The following is an 11,531-nucleotide window of genomic DNA, read 5'->3' as shown; positions in this document are numbered from 1 at the left end:
GACAGGACACAAGCTGAGGACTAAGGGGAGAGTGGAAGAGGTTGCCGTCTGCACACAGGTTCTCTGCAGCTGGACTTGATGCACAGATGATATGCCCAGGAATTTCAGGTGCTCGGGGTTCTTGAGCCTGCTCTGAGAATGAAAGCACAGACAGACTCTAACAGCAGAGGTCAGAAAGATTTTATTTGTAGAGAATTTAGTTGTATAAAAGAGAAGAGAAAGACTGCATATTGGGGAATGCAGGAGGACCCGGAAACTGGTGATCCCGTGGGTGGGGGTGGGCAGTGGGTTTTATAGCCTTTTTGCATTGCCTGATGGTGGAGATGCATTTCAGGTGCAAACGGGCATTCCCTAGGGAGAAGAGGTGTCTCATTGACCCCTTATCACCTTTTGGGACCTCCTGCAGTCCGTCCTTCATTCTCCCTTCTCCATGGTTGCCCTAACTGCTGTTAGGAATAGGGACTATGAAGTCTGTTCAGTAACTGCTTCCTGCTGACAGGGGGCGATGAAGGGGCCCACAGCATCAGGGCTGACCATGAGAGGAGTTGTAAAGGGGACCACAGTAGTAGGTCATTTTCATCTCCACCAGAGGCATTTGTAGTTTGATGGATTCTAGGCGAGAAGAAACAAACTTGACAAGTAAGTTTAAAATGCAAGGCCCAAACACAAGTAAGAGAATAATGGCAACTATAGGCCCAAGAAAGGGTAGGAACCAAGTCCTGGAGGGAAGCCAGGGTTTTATTTGTTCCCATACCTGAGTAGAAAACTGAGTTTTAAGAGATTGCTCCCAGAGCCACTTAGCCTGTTGGAGAATGTAATCTGCAGGTTCCTCTACAATGCCTGAAGTGCTTATATATATGCAACAGGAGGTATTGGCAATGGCACATACCCCTCTTTGGCCAAAAGAAAATCTAGGACCAGGCGGTGGTCCATGACCATACAGGCAAAGGACAATAAAGACCTTTGTATGTCCTTAATGGCAAGGCCTACCTGGTCTGAGGTGTCCTCTTCCACTTTGGTTAGGTTTTTTGCAGTTACATGATTGGCAATCACCCCATAACTGATTCCAGCAAGGGCTGCAACTATCCCTATGGGAAGCTGTTCCTATTGAAGTTAGCATTTCTCTTTTCTTTCAAATGGCTGCATGAGCATGCAGGATCAGGAAGGCATACTTGGAATCTGTATAGATGTTTACTCTCTGTTCTTTTGACAGTTTTAGGGCTTCTGTTACGGCCACTAATTTTGCCAATTGAGCACTTGTATTAGGAGGAAGAGGATCTGATTTGAGGATGCCAAATTCTGTCACAACTGCAAACCCTGCATGTCTGACAGTATTTTTGACAAAAGAACTGCCATCATTGTATAATTCTAGATCTGTGGTTGGGCAGCTTAATTTTCCCTAAATACCTCCTCACATGAGCATTCAGGATTTCCCTCTGGTGGAACAGGTATAGGATTTAGGCTCTGACAGGTCCTTAAAGTTATTTCTGTCCCTCCCAGAAGCTGGGCCCGGTATTTAAGTAGAGGGCTGTCAGAGAGCCTAAGTTCTCCTTTTGAGTTTAAAATTCCCCCTAGGTCATGTGGGGTATAAGCCATTAGGGAGCTGTTTAGGATATGTTTCTGAGCTTCAGGTACTAGAAGGCTTACTGTGGCCATTGCTCTAAGGCATCCTGGCCATCCCTTGGCTACCTGATCTAACTCTTTGCTTGAGTAGCCTACTGGCTGGGGAATGATGCCCCAGAGCTAAGTCACCATGCCCAAGGCCAGTCCTCCCTTTTCATAGACATAATTGAAACTTGTCTTGTACTGGGAGACCCAGGGCGGGAGCTGTCATAAGAGCATTTTTTAACCTGTGGAATGCATTTTCTGACTTGTCATCCCACTCAATAAAGGGCTGGGTATCCTTTTGTGCTTCCTTAAGGATTTGATATAAGTGCCTGGCTAGGTCTGTGTATTCCAGGATCCAAATTCTACAGTATCCTGTCACTCCCAAAAAGGCCTCAATTGCTTTAGAGTTTTAGGTAGAGGAAACATCAGGATTGGACAGATTCATTCTTCTCCTAGAGACCTCATTTCTTTCTCCAGGAAAAGTCCTAAATATGTAACCCTAGACTGACACAATTGGGCTTTTTCTTTAGAGATTTTATAGCCTCTGTCTGCTAAGAAGTTTAGTAAGGATTCAGTGGTTTATGAAATAACAGGCTCAGTTGGTCCACAGAGCAGGAGGTCATCTACATATTGTAGCAGAGTAGCTTGTGGATATTGCGATTCTGCCAAGTCTTGGGTTAGAGCTAACCCAAAGTAGTGGGGGCTGTCTCTGACACAGGACTGTCCTGTGGGAGGACAGTTCAGGTGACCTACCCAGACTTTCTTGTGGGGTCCTCCTCAAAGGCAAAGATAGGTTGACTTTTGGGGTGTAAGGGAATGCAAAAGAAGGCATCTTTTAAATCCAGGACAGAGTAGTAAGTGATATCTGGAGGTATTTGGTCTAAAAGTGTATAGGGATTTGGAACTACAGGGTGGAGAGGCACTACTGCTTCATTTATCATGCAGAGATCCTGGAATAGACTCAATTTGTTAGGTCCCTTCCTGACACTGAGAACAGGAGTATTATATGGGCTGGAGCATTCTATTAGCAGTCCCTGTCTCTTTTAGTCTTTGATTATGGGAATTAGCCCCATCCTTAACTTCTGGCTTTGAAGGATATTGTTTTTGATGAGGAAACTAGGAAGGGTCCTTGAGATGAATTAGGGCTGGGGCAGCTGTTCATGCCCATCCCAAGTGTGTTCATCTGTCCACACTATGAGGTCTACTTGTTCCTCTATTAGGGGCAAGCAAAAGTACTTCCTAAAATGTCCTGCCTGTCCACACTGAAAGTATGTCCTTGGGTTTGGACTTTGCCCTGGGGAAGCCTTTCTGAGTGCCACAATCAGAGCCTTCTGCCACTTATTCTTTCTCTTTTCCTTTTCCAGGTCCTTCCTTTCTTTTTTTAAGTCCCTGTTATAGTACACAATTGTGGCTACATGGACCAATTGGTCTAGATCTCAGTTCCTTTCAACCACCATTTTCTGAACCTTTTTATGGATATCTGGTACTGACTGTGTTAGAAATTTATCTTTTAGGATGAGTTCCTCTTCCTGTGACTCTGGCATAATGTTGATATGCTTTTGTAAAGCATCCTTAAGTCTCTATAGGAAAGCTACTGGGGTTTCTAAGGGGCTTTGCTGTATAGCCATGACTTGGGAGTATTAAGAGGTTTTACCTTGGCTCTCCTAGACCCTTAAGAATGCAGTGGATGAAATGGTTGACTCCACTTATCCTTGTTATTTTTAGGGTCCCACTTAGGGTCATACCTAGGCACTGCCTGATCTCCTGTTGTAATCGGGAATCGATGTTCCCTTTTAGGTATCTAATGCCTTTGTGTTTCTTCTCCCTTCCCCTCCTCCTCCTGTGGGGGTCCAGTCTGAGACAGGCCTATAAGGCTGCTTTTATCTAAGTGGTAATTTTCTCCAGCTGTGACCTGCTCTTTCTCCAGAGAAGTAAGGGTCTGACATAGCAATAGCATCACATCTTTCCAGCTCAGTTAGAAGTTTTGGCTGAGTCCTCTAAATGCCTGGATGTACTGATCTGAGTTTTCTGTGTAATTTCTTATATCCTATTTTATTTCTTTAAGTTCACTCACTCTAAAAGGAACATGAGCTCTATCCCTCCAGGAATTAACTGGAGGGGGTAGAGTCCTGTGGGACGATGCCTGGTGTGTGAGGTAGCTGGGTAAGGGGGCAGAAGGAGAGCTGATGGGGGCTTTTTGTAAAGGGTTGCTATGGTCTGGGTATCTAGCCTGTATTTGTTTAGCCATTCTGGGTGGTCTCTTAGGAAAAAGAGCAGCTGAACGTATGGAACTTCAGTCCACTTTCCCTCTTTTTTACAGAACATATCTAATTGAAAAATGGTATAATTAATGCTCCCTCTTTCTGGCCATCTTTCCTCATCTCCTAGAGGATACTGTGGCCAAGCCTGGGTGCAGTAAAGCTTGAGTCACTTTTGTTGAAGACTTTCTGGATCAAGATATTTCCAGTGTTTTAATAAGCAGGCAAGGGGGGGATCCTTCCTGGATCCTTGAGGCTTGATTCCCTATCTAAAAAGGGAAACAAGGGAAATTGGTCACCTTAACAGAGGTTTCTCCTGTTATCTAGGTGTCCCCAGATAAGGAGAAACTCTAGTGGGAGAGGGAGTTCCTCTCTCCCTTGCTCCTTCCATTGCCACTTGTAGGTAAAGTCATGGAGGATTTATACATATCTCAGTTGCACCCACTCCCCTGGGATGATCTTTGACCAATCTCTCATCTATTTTGACTTGCCTGTTTGCCCTGCGACCCAGGTAGGCCTAGTTGTCCTCTACCAGCTGAAGGCTTGTAATTAAAAGAAAATAACTCTATCAAAGTAACCAAGAGGGCTTGCATGGCCAGAAGGAAGACTCCTGTAGAGGCATGGATGGGGACTCCTGATGAAGTAGACTTTTGTCCCCCTATATATTCTGTGAGGCATATATGCTTTTTATGAAAAGACAGAGAGAGACCATCTGAAGGCTTTTGCTCCAATAAGGGGCAAAAATGGAGACCTGAGATTTTTGCCTTTTGACTGTTTTATTTTTCTTTCCCTGAGGGCAGGCTGCAGAACCTGTTTAACCAGTTAATCTGATGCTTGACAAAGACAGTTAAGCTTAAATTGGAGACTAGCACTTTCTGATGCCTGTAGGGATCTTTCCCAAACTCCCTGAAGAAAGAAGCTCACTGCTATTTTAGAGCAAAGGAGAGGAGGGGGCACTCATCCTGAAATGCCTGGGAAAGGGGAAGGAGAACCTGAGGGTTGGGGGAAAAGAGAGTTTCCAGGATCAACGCATGAGGGATTATTGGCCATCACTGTTGTCCAGGTCAATCCTGCCTGAGGGCAGTACTGGAGCACTGGAAGCAAGAGGTGACCTCCACTCTTGGGCCACGGACACCATGAAGGAAGTATAAGAAATCTGGTTGTCTATTTGCCATGGACATGGCTAGAGGGATCCGAGACTTAGCCACCTTTGGAGCTTCAGGGCAGGTCAGGAAGTTGCATCTTCAGCCTTTGGGTGACACTGGGGAGTGCCCCAGCCAGAACACCTTTTTTGGCTTGACTTTCCTTCCCACTGGCTGTTTTAGGACCTCCTCTTAAGTGGGTCAGATCTTGAGAGAGTTAGTGTTTAGGGAGAGGAAATAAAAGAAAAAAAGCCTCAATGCACTGAAGTCCAGTTCTGCCCACATAGCATTGGCAGTATGGTATAATCCCCCATCTGGAGTCTGAGTTTCTTCAGATTGCCTGCCGTACAACTGTAGTGGGCTCGGAGCGTTTCTTCAGTTTTCCAAGGGAGAAGCCCTTCTTAACAAGACAGAGAGAGAGAGAGAGAGAAAAGGTCAACCTGAGAGTTCCACCGTAGCTAGGCCGTGGTGGGGGATCTCTCTTGGAAAACAGACTCCACCAGAGTGCTGGATGCTCACGGTCACATTCCTAGGCAGCTGTTCCCAGTTTGGCACAACCCATATCAACCTCATGTGACAGCTGGTCCCTTCATGCATTGCCAAATATGATGCTAGGATGACACATGCAGGAATTTCAGATGCTCAGGGTTCTTGAGCCTGCTCTGAGAATGAAAGCACAGACAGACTCTGACAGCAGAGATGGGAAAGATTTTATTTATAGAGAATTTAGTTGTATAAAAGAGAAGAGAAAGACTGCATATTGGGCAATGCAGGGTGACCCAGAAACCGGTGATCCTGTGGGTCGAGGTGGGCAGTGGGTTTTATAGCCTTTTTGCATTGCCTGGTGGTGGGGATGTGTTTCAGATGGAAATGGGCATTCCCTAGAGAGGAGAGGTGTCTCCTTGACCCCTTATCACCTTTTGGGACCTCCTGAAGTCTGTCCTTCATACTCAACAACATCCTACATGCACAGAGACATGAGCTGAAAGGCTCCAGTGCCCTCCAGACAGGTCAGTCCTTCAGTGTGACCAGCCAGCAAGCATATTCAAGGCAGGCATCTCAAGACCAAAAGAACACTACTCCTACACTACTTGTTGCACGCAAGATGGTTGTCAGGAGGTCATAAAAGGGGAATGCAGACATGCAGCTGAACCAAGCCACTAGTAGTGGGAACATGAATGAGTGAAACTTATGGTTGTGTGACACAGGAATGTGGTTTCTAAACTGCGCAATACCATCCACACTTAGTGTTCAGAAGTCAACATATCTACAACAGTTCAAGCCAAACAATGTTAAAAGAGTCCCATGCTCACACAGCACAGACAGGAGTAGCTAGGGCTGACTAGACTTGGTGCATCCTTCACCTTGTCCTGAATAGCTATTGTCTTAATAGATATCTGTTCGCTGGTCCTACATTTAAAAGTCTAAAAATAAGCCATAATTTACACTGAAGGCATTAATAAGGAATACAAATATTTATGCATCATAAATTCTTTAAACTTTGGGAATTACCTTAGAGTTCAGCAGACTATTAAGTACTAAAAACATTTAGTGATCTGTGCAAGAGTTTACATTTACAAGAATTACTTAGCATCTGGGAATCACTCCCTCGAGTTCAGAGCACTAACTGCTCTGGGTGTCTCCGCCATGTTAAGCTCAGACATTGTCACTGTAAACAGGAAAGACAGCTCTGCTTCCATGAACACAGAGACACATCATCTTTACAGTGTGTAATTGTTTTCACCTCAGGCACAGGTAGGGAGAGGCCTCTCGCCCGCGCTCTCCTATTGAATGTCAGCAGAAGGCATGGGAAGGGCTTGGAGGGCTGTGTGGCCAGTGTTCTGTGACAATGGCAGCCTGCACACAGCCATAGGGAGAAGACCTATGCTTCTTAGCTCCTCCACAAGCAACAACAAACATATAAAAGGGGTAAAGTAAGATGTGAATATATTAAACAATTCATAAAATTACAAATATCTTACAAAACAGCTGTAATAATAAAAACTGTATCTACAAACAAGACAAACACAAATTAAACATAGTACAAAAAGTCCCTTAATTAGCACATATTGGCTGGGAGGAGGGAAGGGAAGCTAGTCTTAGACCTGCAATCAGAAAGTATTCTTAATTAAACTTTACACACACTTTTAACACTGAAGTATTGTTTAACAATTGAAATTTTCAATCATTCCTTAATTAAAGGCCACTGAAAAAAGAGTCACACTATTAAGTCTCTGTGGTGCGCTATGAAAAATGCCAGGACATCTGGGTAGCACCTTAGATCACTGCTTGCCATGGTGGTCTCCTGTGCAGACCTCCTGCTGTGCCATCCACTAACACAGAGCCAGCCCTCAAGCCCAAGCAGTCTCCTAAGTTCACTCCTAAAATGACTTTGTTGCAGGTGTGGTCTGACTCTCCAAGGGTAAATAGCTCTTGGGATGTTGTTGCTACAACATCATGGTTGCTACAACAACGTTGTCATAATAATTCCAAGGGTCACAAACAAAATAACTACACAAATAATAATGACCACCATTTTCCTGCTTGCTCTGCTGTGGTACTTCTTAGCCTGTTTTGTTTCTTCCTGCACATGCTCCGCATAGTCTGTGGCATTCATAACATTCTTCTCAAAGTTGTTGATCATTTCACCCTGAGTCTCCACAAACATGACCAGACCCAGGAACATCTCGTGCAGCTCTCGAATGCTGGTCTCCAGCTTCATGGTGTTTTTGTGGCATGACTCAATTTTATTGAGGGTTTGTTTAGTAATTTGTGAATCGTATATCATGTCTGAGGTGAAGATGGACGACTTCCCACTCTCCAGCTCCTCGTCGGTGGTGGTCCTTCCAGTGACATCCAGCTGATGCTGGATGCGTCCCTTGCTTCCTCTCGAAACAGAGTCTGTGCTTCATTATACTCTGTCATGGCATCCACAAACTTTGGAGATAGCCCGGAGTGCTGGGTCCTTCCTATCCGAAGATCCACTGATGTCCGGTTCCTGCTCTCATCCTGATCAAAACTTTGTTCAGTAGACTTTAACTTGGCTCGAATTTTGTTAGCAGTTTTCTTGATTTCTTTGTTCAGGTCTTCGAGCTCTTCTTTTATTTGTCCTTCCAGGTTGGGGGCAGAAAGAATGATGGTGTGATTTTTTCTTCACATCTCCCACGTACTGAGCTATCTTGGCAATACTGTTTCTGATCTCCTCCACCTGATGGACAAAATCATCCATGAAATGGTCTTTTTCAACAATGATTGTAGTGTCTCCATCATTGTTCTTCCTACATGCCGTCAGGTCCGGCAGCCCTCCGGCATGGCAAGCCAGGTGGCTCAGGTCTGCCTGGCACCAGCTCCGGCTGGGCCTCAGACTCTCGGGTGGCCACTTCGCTGCCTCAGCCCACCACCAGGCGCTTTCCCTAGAGCCTGCACTCTAAAAGAATGAAAATCATATTTTATTGTTGTGATGTGTGGGGGTGCATTGTGGCATTTACAGAAGTTCTTACAATATATCAAATATATCATAGTTGAATTTACCACTTCTATCATTTTCCTTCTCCCCCCATTGTTGGCTGGCCCAGGTAAAAACATGAGACCCTATTAAAAAAAATCACTAAAGTAAAAAGGGGTGAGAGTGAGGCTCAAGTGGTAGAGCACTTGCCTAGCAATCATGAGGCTCTCAGTTTAAACTGTAGTACCTCTTCCTTCCCAAAATTATTTATTGAGAATTTTCTTCTTTTAGTTTTCCATTTTTTATTAGCAAACATTTGTTGTACAAAGGGATTTCATTGTGATGTCTCCATATAAGCATACAATGTATCCTAATCAAATCAATCCTATCACTCCCTCCATCTCCCTTTCCCCTTGGAAAAACTCAACAGATTTGTTCTACTACTTTCATACATATGTATAGAATACTTTGACCATATTCATCTCCCACCTCCTCCTTTTATTCCTCCTTCCTGCTAATACCACCCCCAAATAGTACCCATTTTACATTCTTGTCATTTATATTTAAGGTCTATATTATACATATGAGAGAGAACATGTGATATTTGACTTTCTCAGTTTAGATTATTTTGCTTAACATGGTGATCTAGTTCATGCATTTTCTGCAAATGAGATAATCTCATTTTTCTTATATATGCACTCTGTTGTGTATATATGTCACTTTTTTTACTTGTTGCTTGGTTAATGGGCACCTAGGCTGATTCCATATGTTAATATTGTGAATAATGCTGCAGTAAACATGGGAGCCTGTTTAAACAGCATATCACAACTGTATGTTGACTTACATTCCTTCCGATATGTGTCCAAGAGTGCTATAGCAGGTCAGTATGGTAGTTCCATCTTTAGTTTTTAAGGAACCTCCATACTGATCTTTACAGAGGCTGCACTAATATTCCCACCAAATAAATAGAATAAAGAAAAAAATCACATAATCATTTCAATAGATTCATAAAAAGCCTTTGACAAAATTCAACATCCTTTCATGATAAAAGCCTTGAAGAAACTAGGAATATGAGGAACTGTATACCTCAATTCGGTAAAGGCTATATGTGATAAACCTATAGTCAACATCCTTCTAAATAGGGAAAAACGGAAATAATTTCTCCTAACGTCAGAAATAAGACAAGGGTGTCCAGTATCTTCACTCTTACTCAATATCATGCTAGGATTCTTAGCCAGAGGAATAAGGTAAGATAAAGAAAGAAAAAGGATACAGATAGGAAGGGAAGAAGTCAGATTGTCCCTATTTGCAGATTATATGATATTATAATTAAAGGACCTGAAAGACTCCAACAGAAACCTCTCAGATATAATAAATAATTTCAGCAAAGTAGCAGAATACAAAATCAACATTAAAAAAAATCCAGTAGTCAAGCTGATAAAAGCAGCTTGGAATAGTAGTTTCCAGGGACTGGCTGAGGGGGAAAAGGAAATATAGTGGTCAAGAGATACAAAGCTCAAATTATGCAAGATAAGTAAGTTCTATAACTGCAAGTTATAGAAAATTGTATACTTGAAGTTTTCTAAGAGAGTAGAATTTAAGTGTTCCCATCACACACATGGACACATACACATGCACACATACATAGATCTAAAGAATTCAGTATCTATGTGAGATTATGGATATGTTAATTAACTTGATTGTAATGATTAGTTCACAATGTATACATACACCAAATTGTCAAGTTGTGTGTCTTCACAATAAGAATTTTAATTGTTAATTATACCTCAAAAAAGCTAGAAAAAACCAGTTAGGACATCATTGGAAAGGAAGAGCTATGAGTAAGAACTAGCTTTCACAATATGTTGAAGACACTACATATCCCCCACAATTAAAACATGCACTACTTTTATATGAATGAACAAGTCCAGAAATAGACCCACGTACATATGTAAATATAATGTATGATAAAAAATCTTAAGTGACTGAGCTCTTAAGTAAATGGTGTTGAGATAATTGGATGAACATTTTGAAAAATAAAATTAGACCATTTCTTGAAAACATACACAGAATGAACTCCAAGGGAATCAGAGTTCTAATTATAAAATATTAAACTAAGTACTAGAAAAAAGGTGAGTGAATTCTTTTCTAATAAGAGTGTAGAGAAAGGCTTTCTGACTATGTATCAAAATTAAGATACAATAAAAGAAAAGATTATTACTTTAGACTTTATAAATATTGATATTTATAAATATTTTATATATTCATATACACATAAATATATAAAAATATTTATATAAGTGTTCATACAAATATTTATAATAAATAATTTATAGTAATAAAATTTGCATGGGGAAAAACACATGGTAAGCAAAATCAAAAAGCAAGTGATAAGCTGGAAGAAAATACTTGCAATATACATTATAGGTATAGAATTAATATTCCAAATATATAAGTAACTTTTAATAATATGAAAGAAGGGGAGATGGCATGTATGGATCTATATGCCTCCGTAGACATGCAGAGGATTCTAAAATATTAACTATATAAAGTATACAAACATATATTCAACTTTGCTCATAAGAGAAGTGAGATACTGGATAAAATGCAAAAGCCTGACAACCTATTCCTTTAGGAAATGTAGGTGCAGCTGTCAGGAAGCAGCCATGCTTGCACATTGCTGGTGAGACTAAGATAGCCCAATCATGAGAGAGGGGTCGTGACCATGTCTGGAAATCTGCCTATGCATTTACCCTTTCAGTCACCAATCTTAATTTTTAGGGAATAAGCAACACCTCTTTAAATACACCTTTTGATTAGATTTGGAAGCATGTTCACATTCTAATCATTCAAAATTGAATCAATAATGATAGAACTCTAAAATGGAGTGCAAATAAAGTAAAATAACTCAATTATATTGTAAATGAATAGCACAAACTTACTGAATGGGTAGAGGGAAGAACTAATTCAAGGAACTATTTGACAACAACATTCTGACTAAATAGGTGCATGTTAGGGAAACAAAACAAAACTAACTAAACCAAAATTCTATAAATATATCTTCTCTCTGTCACTGAA

General features: G+C 41.6%; 1 pseudogene; it reads right to left on the bottom strand.

Moving 5' to 3' along the window:
• Positions 1-7,472: 7,472 nt before the first annotated feature.
• LOC109677119 (syntaxin-2 pseudogene) lies at positions 7,473-8,252 on the bottom strand (annotated as a pseudogene).
• Between the last annotated feature and the right edge of the window lie 3,279 nt (positions 8,253-11,531).

The sequence above is a fragment of the Castor canadensis genome, chromosome 1 (assembly GCF_047511655.1).
Source record: "Castor canadensis chromosome 1, mCasCan1.hap1v2, whole genome shotgun sequence".
Taxonomy (NCBI): Eukaryota; Metazoa; Chordata; class Mammalia; order Rodentia; family Castoridae; genus Castor; species Castor canadensis.
This window is presented reverse-complemented; position numbering and strand designations above follow the sequence as displayed.